Genomic DNA, 12,659 nt, shown 5'->3' with positions numbered 1-12,659 from the left:
TTGAAAGTTGCATGACAAATAGAAGGCAAAGATAACTCATAAATCTTTCTAAGAAAACAATCTAAAACAACTCATACCATAACTTCTCATCATTGAACTATCTCACCTAATGCAATTATTGCAAACGTGAGCAGAGCAAGTTCCAACTTTATTTGAACTTTTCTAAAAAATTTGTCCATTAGGTTGAGCAAGAGATCAATTTTGCTAAAATCAAAGCTGAGGGCCTGACACTTTCAAAAATCAATCAACCAATGGTTTGCTTGCCAAGCTGTCAGAAACATTTTTCAGGACATGTTTGTTTTATAAGTGCCCATACTGACAGGAATACAACAAAACGACGATTCTGTTTACTAATTAATGGCCTCCCGACGGAAATAATAGCTTTGTTATTTAAACTACAAAAAAAAATAGTAACAGAAAAATAAAAGATTGAGAAAAAAATATAGCCTACAATAGCCTATAGCAAAGATATACGGATTTTCACTTCCAGATTTCCACCTAAAAGCTAAGTTCAAATCTTTTAAACCATAAACAGACATAACTCAGCAACAACACTACATTTAACATTATAAAAACAAAAAACAAAAAGCGAACGTTTTCGGCTAGTCATATAGCCCTTTTCAAGCCTATAAGAAATACATTATTAAAAGAAATGCTAAAGAATCATATAGTATCACAGCAAAAATATGGTCAAAGCTAAACATTTGAGAAACTGCCTCGCTCACACAAAATGATAACTGAAAATTACACAGCACAACGGGTCAAGTATTTCAGAGGTAAAATTAATTGATTGTTCAGACAAGGACTCAGGCAGATTACGCAAGAAAGACAGAAGCACAAGAGATAGTGGCACAAAACAAAGTGAATGCGAGAAACACAAGACGTGATAATTCAATCAAAAAACTGCTAAAAGGTAAGAAGCTCCGCAAGCAAATAATTGCCTGTTGAGCCCTGGGTTTAAAGATTTGATGATCAATGCCTCGTGAATCTTGGTGTCGAATTCGGACAAACACTTACGAACAATTTTGAAAGACTGCAAAGACGGTTTATTGTTAGAGCACGATTGGCAGTTTCTAATATGGTCTTTAATTGCACTGTTTTTATTAAAATTAGCTAAATTCAAATGCTCTCCCACTCTCGTCACCAAATGTCGTGTGGTCATACCAACGTATGACGATCTCGCATCATGCGAGCAAGTGAACTTATACACGACGTTAGAACATAAGCGGAAAGGAGTTTTAGACTTCAACTGAAAATAATAACCAGCTTTAAATGTTTTATAAACGGGAAAAATCTTAACGTTAAACTTCAAGGCAATAAATCTGGACAAACTTGTGGCAAAACGTTTGGATTCCTTGCCAACAAACGGGATTGTTAGAAAGTTTTTGAAATCAGGTTCCTCAACTGGAGACGTAGTGGAAACCGAATTCAAAAATCCTCTAAGAACCTTGTTAAAAAACCAAGTCGGATAATGATTAGCACCAAAGTATGAGCGTAATTTATTAATTTCATTGTTGAAACAGTCATTGTTCGAGCAAATGTCGCGAGCTCGCGAGATAAGGCACTTGATCAAAGCAGATTTGTAATTAGACGGGCAAACAGCGCTGAAATTAAGGAAAAGATTAGTGTTTGTAGGTTTAGCTAAATGGTTTAGCTAATAGGTTTAGCTAAATGGTAAATAGGTTTAGCCAAATGTTTAGCTTTGACCATATTTTTGCTGTGATACTATATGATTCTTTAGCATTTCTTTTAATAATGTATTTCTTATAGGCTTGAAAAGGGCTATATGACTAGCCGAAAACGTTCGCTTTTTGTTTTTTGTTTTTATAATGTTAAATGTAGTGTTGTTGCTGAGTTATGTCTGTTTATGGTTTAAAAGAGTTACCTCTCTACCCAAATTGTAAGTTCAAATCTAGATTATAAGCATTATAAAATCCAAATGCAGCCTATACGCATTAAGCAGAGTACAGTAGGCTATAATAGTCTAAAAGTGTAAAAGTAAGAAATTTGCAGTAGCCTTCCTTGTGAAGAGAAGCCTTGAAAACAATTTTTGCAATTGAAATGAAAAACAATTATGTTTTGATCGTATTTAGGAAGACATCTAAGCAAAGTAGTCTAATAGCCAAGTTAGCAGAAGTCCAGCACCAAATTCGGCTGTTAAAAAATCCGATCCAAATCCTGTCGCTGACGTAAAATCCGGCACGATTTAAATTTAAATCCGATTTCATGTTCATCTCTGCAACGCTACCGGCTACCGCGCTTCAAAGAGCCTACACACCAAAAAAAAACACACACATTTAAGATAACGTAAGTGTTCCCGACAATGGTTCACCAAATCAAACGTCATATAAAACCGTTCAGGTCTACTGAATCTTAGCGTATTACGTCGTGGAATTTTTCCTAAAAAATGAGCCAAATTGCACCATCGTTCGTAAGACTTATATCACACCTGTTGAGAATTGCTTCACAATGTTTCACTATTACGTCACAGTAACTGCGTACGTGAGTTTGAGATATCGTAATTTATTCTGGTCATTCGTAAAATGGTTGCTTGTAAGTTGGTCGCATATTTAACTGTTTGCTTAGTGCTTGCCAGCTGGACGAAAATTCCGTCTTTATCTAAGTAGTTTGTTGTAGTGACAAGTTTTTAGTGGTGTACGGTGTTGCACTCCAATTTCGACAGCCAGGTGGCTAATTTTACAGAAATAAAATTTTGAATAGACGTTTTCAAAAGAGTGTTTCTTTCGGTCATTACATACAGACGAACGGATCCGGGAATCCTATGTTACAATTTTCCCACGAAGAGATTATGGTTTACCCAGTGTTGTACGTTGACGCCGTCAATTTGACGGCGTCAACTTTTTGTTGACGCTGAGGCTAGCGCCGTCAATTTATTTTTCAGTTGACGGAAGTGATAGCGCCGTCAACTATTTTGCCGATTTCAAGCGTCAAGCGCTATGCGTCAAGCGCTATGCGTCATTTTTTATTTTCATGGAAAAAAAATGAAAAATCTCGTTTCACAATTAGAGTTTCACCTATGGTTTCACAATGTATTCTGGCCAGCGCGACTCATCCGATTTACCGGCTTTTGCGTTGGTTGGAATGGCTCCCTGGAATACACGCGGAAGAAGTTCGCCAAATGGTGATCAGTCTAGGGCCATTTTTATTTTGACCTAAAAAAAAAATTTTTTGACTTTATTTTTATCAAATTTTGACTTTATTTTGACCTAACGAAATTGCTTATTTGTAAAGGTCACATTTCTTTCTTGAATTGATACTAGTTATCCAAACATAATATTTTGTCGATTTCAGACCCAAACGTAATATTTTGTCGAAAAGTCAAGGTTTTTATGGATTATAAAAAGTGCGTCGTGTTTTTCGGCGATAGGAAAATCTCCACAAATCTGTCTAACTTTTGCTGAAGACGATTTAGCTTAGCTATTCCTAAAATCCAAACTGTTGATTTTCGAAAAGACTACGTTTGTGAAGATGGAGCTTTTTATAAAAAATATTTAAATACGTAACAATGAATAAACAATGGGCAATTTGCGATAAAAGGTACTGCTGATCCGTCAGCATTGTGACATATTTCCTGCTTTTATAGGTTAGGCCTAATATGGTTTAATTGTGTCGCAGTTCCTGATTTACAATGCTTCCACGAGGATTTTGACAAAAATTACTTTCAAGAAACACAAAAAGTTTGTCAAAAGCCATAATTTGACAAATTTTGACTTTATTGAAAATTTTGACTTTATTGTCAATTTTGACTTTATTTTGACCTATAAACTTCTTAGAAACAGTCCCCTAGGTGCTAAAAATAACTTTATTCTTGGATTCGTGGATAGACGAGGTCCTTAAAAATTTTTGACTTTATTGACTTTTGCGGGCCCTAGTGATCACCCATGTATTGAGAACGAGAGATCAGAGACAGAAAGCGAAAAATCCATGATCGGCTTCGCGGAACGTTGAAGATACTTTATTTCAAGAGCTTTATGCCTCTGAAAAGAGCGATGTTGGTGCAGTGAACCTGGTTAAAAGATTTATACATGCTAAACTATCATAGCACGTTAGGAACAGTGATACCTTTCCGAGTAAACGTTTTCAATTTATTTTTGAAATACAACACACCAATACCAACCAGCGCTGCTGTGGAACGCATGTTTTCACTTGGAAGGACAATAGCTTAGGCTATGCGTCCCAAACGCAGCAAATTGTTAGACAAACGTTTTGAAATGCTTGCTTTTTCTGTAAGGAAATAACTAATAGGCTAAGCAGCTAATTACAATACAGTCTCAAAACATAATATCTGCTCTTTATTTTTAGCTATTGTTAGCCTAAACTTGGTTGAAATATTTCTGTTTTATGAGACGCTGGCAAAAAATAGCGCTAGAAATTAGCGCTGACGCTGACACCGTCAATTTTTTCAAGAGCTTACGCAGTAGGCTACTTTACGCCGTAAAGTTTTTAGGCAATTCGCGCTGACGCTGACGCCGTCAATTTATTTCAATGACGCGTACAACACTGGGTTTACCGCTGTGACCAGTAAGCACAAAATTGCAGAAAACAAGTAGAAAGTAGGATAGGCTATTCAAAAATTCTGGAAATTCCTGACTCCGACTGAACATTAGTATGCCTAATTGCATGTAGGCTAAAACTGAAAAATTGATTGCGAAATTGAGGTTTTCATCTCTTTTTTGAACAATGAAATGTTAGTTGTTTCAAGCTTCCTAGAACCTATGACCAGACCATTGGTCTAGACCAGGGCTACTCAACTGGCGTACCGCGGTCCGAATCGTTGATGGTGGACCTTGAGCTTTTGGAAGAATAACCTCATTGCCACGTTTTAGGGCTTCTTTAAACAGATAGTTATGCCATGTTAGACTGTCATAACGACGGGTCGCTATGTTACGGACAATTTTCATATCAAACGTCATATAAAACCGTTCAGGTCTACTGAATTTTGGCGTCTGACGTAATGGACTATTGCTAAAAATGAGCAGATTGCAGAATCGATTGCAAGACCTGTAAAGCATTGCAGCTGCAGCATAGCATTGCATCATCGTTAAATTTTTAATTACTTGAACAGGTGTAGGCCAGACTTGAACAGATGTGAGCCAGGCTTGAGCAGGTGTGGGCCAAGCTTGAACAGGTGCTTGAATTGCTTATCATTATTACGTCACATAGCCAGGGGTGCATTCCTAAAATTTTTTGGGGGGGCTCTAACACTTAGCTGTGTTGTTATAGACCAGTGGTTCTCAACCTTTTTTCTTTCGTGGCCCATTTTTGTTTGCATAAAATTTCTCTGGCCCATTCAGTTTTTATGTAAGAAAAAAATTACAAAAAGGTTTATAAACAAAAAGCAGCTGAACATTGCCTTTGAAATGTCGCTGGAATCCACTTGTTGAATCCAGGCGCTGACGCTTCACACTATCTTCTTTTCGCTAAAAAAAAAGTTCACATCTTCATCCTTGTAACTTGGATGAACTTTTTCCAGGTAAAGTTTCAGTTTTGATGGCCTCAATGAATGATGACTAAGAACTTTCCAACATAGCCTAATACACATTGCCCTTTTTCTTTTCTGTTATCAAAAATTGATGTACACACTGAATGTAATTTTCATCAAACTTAAAGCTTCAAGTATTGTCAATTCCTCCCCAACATAATCCACAAAATAAAATGCTGCACGTACTAAAAAGCGGATCTGCAGAAGTTCAACAAAGCTACCGCTTATAAAGATGGCTTAATCACAAACTAGTCTATTACATCAAAAGTGTTGTAAAAACTGAGTTGATGTAAGACTGTTTGTTGCAATAATTAGAATGATGATTGCCACTTTGTAGCTAAAAATAGCAGCATCATTCATTGTAACTAAACAAACACACAAGTGTAAAATTGACTATAGTGGCAAAGATGAAACAAAATGCTTCAATAAATCTTTCAATCTTTTAAATATGTCTGTGGCCTACCTCAAAATGCTTCTATGGCCCACCAGTGAGCCATGGCCCACTTGTTGAGAACCGCTGTTATAGACAAAGTATGTATAAGTAATCGGTGTAGGTTAGCCAACAATGTTTACCTTTTTTGAAAGGAAACACTGTTCAGTTTGGTTTTACTTCTGAACATCATGTCGAAAAACAACCCATGCTAAAACATAGCTTGAAGTACAGAAAAAGGTAAAAGCAACAAAACGTGAAAACGTGGTTGAATCCGATATAAAATTATAAGTTTGAAATTTGGCTTGGTTGCTACACTGCAATCTCCGTTGCTTTTTTTTTTACTGCGTAGGCCTACACTTAAAACTCGATTCGCATGAGCTAATTCCAATCTCTTAACTCAATTGTAAACTTATTTGTATGAGCCAATCCTAAGCACACTTGCAAAACATTGACTGAATAGGAAAGTAAGGAAATGCAATTCTTGAATTGAGCGCTTGTGGTTGCAGATTTGCTATATAAGAACCAATAAGCTGCCAATGTGACAGTTACACTAAAATCTCATTTAGTTATAAACGAACAGTTTAAAAAACTCCAATTACAGCAAAAGCATATTCCAAGTTGGTGCAAACGAGATTACACAAAACAAATAGCCTGTCTGCCAGGTCTTTGGTTTTATGGGCTCCACGACAGTCCTTGATTTTAGCCAGCAAACAGTTTTTGCAGAGATCTGAGTTCATTCAATGTGGGAATATCCACAGACGACCGATGAGTCTGCAACCACTTCTGAGTTGCCGCAGTGCCATTCCATAAATGAGGAGGTGGTCCATTGATGCTGATGAACAACAATGCTGAAACGAGTGATATGGTCAGCCGTGATCGTAGCGGTGTGATGACCAAGTTCATTTGTGAAAATCCACGTTCGGCTTCAGCAGAACTTATAATAATCATGTTTAGTACTACGTTCTTGAGCAACTTTATCGTATCTGGTATATGACAAGGATTGTCAACATACAATCGAAAATCGGAAATAGGAGTGATGACATGAAATCTCTCCTATATTTTTCGTAGTCTTTGCTCCCCTTCTTGCCATGGAACTTCGACTGGACCAGGCCATAACTCTGGTACAGTAATTTCCAAGCTCTTCACAGAATTTTCATTGTTGGTGTCCACCATCCTGCTTCCAATGTTGTCAACCAAAGCTTGAATAATCCGATTACGATCAAAAGAAGGGTAGTCCCTACGTCGAGCTTTGAACTGGTCCAATGTTGTGCCTTTAAAGGAGTAGTTTTTTGTACTTCCGGGACTGAAGTTAACAACTTCATCAAACGAATACTTTCCTTCTTGAATAGCTTTTTTTATTTGAAGTAGAGAATTAACAGTCCATTTGACATGACGATTAGCTATTACGAAGTTGATATTTCCAGTCTGGAGAGTTTCTGACAAAAGTGATAATTGGCGATTGGTATCAACTTATGTTTGTGTTATTTTGCAGTTCTGTTGTGAGAAAGCTGTTAAAGTGTTACTTGTTCAGTCGAGAAGTTGTTGTTCAGCCAGAAAAGCTGAAAAATTGGAAGCTTGAACGAGCCCCCCCTGAGCCCCCCCTACATCAAGCCTTATCGTTTTTCGGGGGGCTCAGCCCCCCCGAGCCCCCCCAGGAATGCAACCCTGCACATAGCTGCTTACGTGCGTTTGAGATATTGCAAATTATTTTCGTCATTTGTAAAATTGTTGCTTGAAAGTTAGTCGCATATTTAACTGTTTTGCTTAGTGCTGCCAGCTGGACGAAATTTCCGTCTTTTATCTAAGTAGTTTGTATCGCAGTGACAAGTTTTTAGAGGCGTACGGTGTTGCGTCCCAATTTCGACAGCTTTGAGGCTATTTTTACAGAAATACAATTCTTGAATAGACGTTTCCAGAAGAGTGTTTCCTTCGGTCATTGCATACAGACGAACGGATCCGGAAATCCTATGTTACAAGTTTCCCACGAAGAGATTGTGGTTTACCGCTGTGACCAACAGATTTCTACTGGAAGGAAGCAATTTTTGCTGTGATTATCTTAGTTGCAGGGGGGCTTCGACTCTCGGACTCCCCGACACTTTCTCAAAAATCCAAGTCGAGTTACATACCTAACTTTCGTTTAACTTTTGTGGTTGCGTGTAAAATAACTTATTCACCGGACCGCCAAAATTATTAAATTTTAGCGGTCCGGTGAATAGCTTCTCCCTACTATAAGAAAGGAATGCAAAACTCTAAAAAGCTTTAAATCAAAAATGAACAAACTAAATCTTCCTTGAAATAATCCTATCTAAGTATAACATACACCAAACTAACTTACCTAAACTAAACTTACTAATATTTTTTTTTTTTTTGCCCAGAAATGATAGGCCAATGTGTGTAGATTTATTAGCAAAATAGTAAGGTTGTAAGTACTCTTACTGGCCTTCTGGTTCTTGTGTTTGTTTGTCCACAGAAGTTCTACACAGAGTCTGCAGAAGTTTCTCCATCTTCTTCGACCAATCACCATCTTTCGATGAAGCGGTGGCCATGTGCTCCAACCAGTTGTTTTATATCACTATCTTGGACTGGATCGTCATGCTATTGTCTGATTGTTTATCTATTTTTCTAACATACCAAATTGGATTTTTTTTTTTTCACTTTTTTTATGGTTTAACGTGTAAAACATACGGTAGCCTAACCCAAATTTATCATATTACTGTGACATGCCACTACTACATCCCAGCTGGCGATGCCTGTCGTTTTTGCATTAATTCAACGTTTCTAACGTTGGATCAGTGTGGAGGTGACGAGTTTAGCTGACTGGGGTCTAAAATTATCGCTTTATCAACGCAAGTTTTATCAAAGCACGCTTGATATCTTCAAGATATAACTTCCCTGGGTATAATTGAATTTCCGCAAGATGATGATGTTGTTTTTGCTAGTTTGTTTTATTTGTTTTTGTCATTGTTTTCATGTCGTCAAGTTATAGCCTATCCATTTTGTGAGTCGTGCAAGGCCTATGGTGCGTTGCGCTTGAAATGGCTTTGCCCGTGGTAGGATTTCTTTGTGGGGTTTTCTTTGCCTGCCTTGCTCTTCTTTGCTATGAGCTAAACGCATCAAGACGTGTTCCCCTTACGACCATCAGCACTCTTGATAACGCACCATGGCCGATCTTCATAGCAACTGTCCATACAAATCTTAAATATATCAGCTAAAGCTGTGTGGGCTAATAAAGCTATAGCCTAAATATATGTTGTTTAATTGTTTTTTTGTAACATTTTCTTTTTTTATTTTCCCTTTATATCTTAAATTTTTCTGAAGGTGTTGCGACCGTGCCAAAGTTTTTTCAAATCAATAACTTACTTCGGTCTCAAGCACGTTTTAACGTTCGCGTTTTGTCGCTTCTACCCTTTTCTCGACCTTTGCTATGTTGACGTGTATTGTTTTGATATGATGGTCAGAAATAAAAACAACTGAACTGAACTGAAATTTGTCAAACTGGGCCAGTGTTAACATTAGTTGAGTAGGCCTAATCTTGGTCTAGACTTACAAAAAAAAATACAAAAAAATTTTAACAAGACTTCCAGCAAAAAATCAATTAACTAAACAATCGTGTTGTTACGGACTTACTGTAGGCTACGATAGGCTAGGCCTATGTGAAAGGGTTATAAGGCCTAGCTTGGCTTGCATGTTTTCCTGCTTTTCCAAGTAGGCTAGATATAAAGTATAGCCTACATGCATATGACACCCAAAAAGGCATTGATTGAGACAAGCAGACGTGTTTTAGCTGTAGCGCCCGAAATCTTCCCAAGGAAGTCGTGAACAAAAAAAACAGATCGTACTTTTTGAAGGCGTATGATTTTCTTTATAATTGTGTTATTTGAATGACCCAGGATGCTCATTGGCTTAGTTAGCCTATGCTCTCATATTCTATCAAGCAGTTTGAGATCATGTCCAGAGGCAGGTCTGAGTATCAAACTAAGATCTTGGAAGCCTTGTACCATGGACTTCTAAATAGAAGTCCATGCTTGTACATAAGACGTCACAATCCACTTTTGAACAGACAATTGTATGCTTGCGGCTCGTCTTTCTTGCTCTCTGTATTTCAAAATTAGTTTTTCGCACCTTGCCTTTCTACCATATCATGTGATCTGTTTAACACCTTTTGATGCAGTTACCTTTGATTCTCGTGGAGCCTATATCGTTGAGTTTGAGCTAGTCAGAAGTACTGTGCAGTTTTTGTCTTTTTCTGTTTATAGATTTAGTTAAACATTGTAATTTTTTTCAGATGTAGTTAAGCTGTATGTATATTATTCCTGAAGAGGACATCTTGTGATGTCGAAAACGTTCGATACTTAATTTGTTGCGTGGTTTTATGTTTATGTAAATGTAATAAACTTGCAGATGTTAAACTTGATCACGTTGCTCGGCTTCGTATGCCTATGGTTCATTTCGTTAGGCTACACCAGAGGTGGGCAAACTACGGCCCGCGGGCCGCATGCGGCCCGAAACAAGTTTCTGTGCGGCCCGCGAAAGCCTGAAGCAATTATATAAAAAATAATCCTAAAATTGCTTGAAAATTTTAATTACTATAATGACTTAATTAAACTTTTTCTTCATATATTTCATCTTGATAAAGATAAATTATATATATATAGTCTTTTTGTCGCATTGTAATACCGTAGTTTGTTTCCCCAGCCACATTGTGATCTTGCATGAATGTATGGCTTTTATTAGTGTCAAATTGACACGTCAAAGCAGCCATTGCTAAACAGTCGATTACATCACAATCGAAATTTCTGACTTCAGCCTGTCGAATCATGAGACCTTTTTTTTCGTTTTAGTCTTGGATCAAGGCCAAGACTCTTGGTGTTGGTAAAGAGAAAAGGGGCGATGGCGACAGTTTTTCTGGTTGTGTTAATTCTCTCACAGATGTATTCTGTTTAATTCGCTCTAAGTGCGTCTGGCAAAGTGTTATCTTGATGTGGGTTGTATTTAAATCAATAATTGAGACAAACATTTTTTATTTCTTTTATGTAACACATGTAGGCCTACTGACTGTATATAAAATCTCCGTTTCTTTCGTCACTTTAAAAATAAATAAAAGCTTGTGTTTTGACTATTTTAGACTTGATGTTTTGGCTTATAGTCTTAATTATACTATACTGCGGCCCTCGAAAAAATTCAGATTCTGAATGCGGGCCTCGAGATAAAAAGTTTGCCACCCCTTGGCTACACCTACAAAATTGTATGAACATCTTCTGAGAACTTCAAAATTATAATTCGAGCAACAGCCAACAATTGTGTGAAAAGAGTTGGATTGAGTCATATAGCAAATTATATAGGATTTTACCAGATAGTCAGACAGTCTTTATGTAATCAATTAACTATAAAACTATTATCACACCTCAAATAAAATGTTACCACAATATATATAGGCTAGATTGTAGTAGACCTATAGGAAATCCACATTAAGCTAGTTTATGCTTACCGTTCCCTCAACGTAGCTTAATTTGATGAACTTGGAAAAAGATGATTTTATATTTTGCTACTATAGCCAACCATTGAAAAGAAATTTCAGCCTTGCGTTGAAAAGACTAAATTAGTTAAGATCGACTAAGCAAAGCATCTGTGGCGCCAGATTTGTTTAAAAATCCAAAAGCAGACGTTTGCTGTTTGGTGCAGCAGATTTTGCTTCTGCCTTATTGTTTTGTCCGAATATGCAATAGTCAAAAATGTTTTTTTTTTCGCCAAACATGTACAGTAGTTTAAACATGAAGCCTGGTAGCAAATTTATCTCAAACTTGTTTGTTTTTAGAATTCAGTATTTTCCTCAACCTAAAGCATACAAGTTTAGCGTACGGCAGAGTAGCCTAGGGCCAAGGCTTCCCAAAGTGGGGGTCGCGACCCCGTGAAGGGTCGCGTAACGAGCTTCGGGGGTCGCAGAAAGTATACAAATTTTACAAAAAGCACTGCATATTAACACCAATGTGCAAGATGCTGTAAAAGTTATTAACTTTAATAACTTTCACGTAAAAGTCGTGCACTCAATAGGCTACCTTTATTTTGTAAATTTATATCGTGAAATGTGGAATAGTAGTTTAAAACCCTCTTTGCTGCATTGTAAACGTGGATTTCAAAACTAAAGCCAATGCTTTAAAAAGTTATGAGTGTTAAAAAATTAAGTTGTGATTTTTCCAACTAAAAAAAAGTTTAGACTTTGTCCGCCGTTTTTATAAAGACGTTTTTGGAAAGCCGTTTCAATCATGCTGTTTGTCAAGTTTGCTTGAAAAAGGGGAACGAATTTAATTTGTCCTTCCAACGAGAATACATCTATGTTTTTACATTGAAATCTAAAGTTGGAGCGTTCATCCGAAAATTAAACATTTACCTGTAGAAACAAAACATTGAAAATGATTGTTTGAAATATTCTCATTTACTGAAAATTTTTGGCTAACAATGGCGTGGAATCAAACGTTATTAAGCCTCTGGTTATCGACACTTGTCAAGACTATAGAAAGAGTTTAAAAAGTAATTTCTTCTAGAATTGGACAAATACCAATTTAGATTGGCTCCACAACCAATTTACAATGCAAAAACAAACTACCGAGCACCTCTCTTTCAAATCTCAGGAAAAATTTGCAAATTTATCTTTTGACTCTTGAATTTTTGTGGCTTGACCTAACGTTAGAGCGAAATAATCACCATTATATGGCTTCCACACTC

The sequence above is a fragment of the Aplidium turbinatum genome, chromosome 17, assembly GCF_918807975.1.
Source record: "Aplidium turbinatum chromosome 17, kaAplTurb1.1, whole genome shotgun sequence".
NCBI classification, from domain to species: Eukaryota; Metazoa; Chordata; class Ascidiacea; order Aplousobranchia; family Polyclinidae; genus Aplidium; species Aplidium turbinatum.
The sequence above is the reverse complement of the archived record's forward strand: the minus strand, read 5'-3'. Positions refer to the sequence as shown.